Raw genomic sequence first — 1,302 nt, forward strand, 5'->3', positions numbered from 1 at the left:
ATAGCGAGCTTTTCTGTCTAGGAACATAGTAGGTCTTTTTTCGTGCTCCGGGACAGTTTAAGCAGCATGGTTATTGTCTGTTCCTTAACGATTTAACTGAGTTCACCCATAAAATAATCTGGGCTAGGTGCCAGGGGAACGGGGTGGATTGCGGCCAGGAACGACAGGTGTGCTTTCACTTTTTTTTTTCTTTTTTAAAGATTTTATTAAAAGTATTTACAAAGCCATATCCAGACTCCAGATCCGGCTGCCAACAAGACCCTGTTACACTATGGGCACTGGCCGTGGCATGGCAGGTGACTCTGGTTTCCCACCCTTCTGTTCCGAGAGGGGAGCGGTAGGTAGTGTCTCATCTTTGGGTTCCACAATGCTCACGTGATCAGGCAGGGGCTTCTTAGGGCCAGTCTTACCACTTGGGTCCCAGGGAAAAACAGTCTTCACTTTGACGCCCAGCATACCCTGACTCAGCAGCACATGCAGTGTGAAAGTACTAGTTAACAGGGTTCCCCCTGTGAATCATCGGGCTATCCACAAAATTCATGGATTTAGTCCTCTGTCCTCGGAGTTTCCCACAACCCTCAACCTCACAGCCTTTGGCCCCACTCTCCGTGATGAGTGGACGCCACAGCACCGCAAGGCCTCCTCACCGCAAGGCCTCCTAGGAGTTTGTAGGTGGAGACTCTGCCTGGGTGATAGCACACAGACCTCTTGTGGCCACCTTTTCAGCATAAAGCTCTGCACTGACCTCAGAGAAACCAAACCTCTTCTGAACCACAACACTCAATTCCTGGATCCACTGGCCCAAGAACATTCTGCATTCTGGTGACCAAGATAATGATTTCTGTCCTGGTTGGTGTAACTCAGACCTCACCTATAGAATGGCTATCTTCAGTCAGCTCCCGAGTGAGAAACCCATTCAGTTTAACTTTGAAGATGCCATCTTCCGCAAACTTCCTCTTCTTGGAAATTTGTCCCGCCATCTTGCTGCCGTGTGCCACCTAAAGCAAAGGCATGCGCTCACTGTTAATAACAAGGGTGGAGTTTGGATTCAAAGACCAGTGGTTCCCAGTCACTGGTTGATCATGGCCTTCTGAACAGTCTCCGGGTTAGTGATCTCCATTCAGTTTTAGATGCATGTTTTCAGTCAGATATTTACAAGTGCAGACAGAGCTTTTAGCGAACACTGTAGATGGCCACCCTGTATCTCCTCAGCCCATGGCTGAGTTTGGCAACAGTTAGGGTGGTTCCTTCCCACACAGATGACAGCTTCCACCACCAAGGGTTGTCAGACTAAAGGCTTTT

At 48.8% G+C, this 1,302-nt stretch overlaps 1 pseudogene; it reads right to left on the reverse strand.

Annotated features, from left to right (window-relative positions):
- Positions 1–241: 241 nt before the first annotated feature.
- Positions 242–984, reverse strand: LOC122495170 (annotated as a pseudogene).
- Between the last annotated feature and the right edge of the window lie 318 nt (positions 985–1,302).

Source organism: Prionailurus bengalensis, chromosome E2, assembly GCF_016509475.1.
Source record: "Prionailurus bengalensis isolate Pbe53 chromosome E2, Fcat_Pben_1.1_paternal_pri, whole genome shotgun sequence".
Classification (NCBI taxonomy): Eukaryota; Metazoa; Chordata; class Mammalia; order Carnivora; family Felidae; genus Prionailurus; species Prionailurus bengalensis.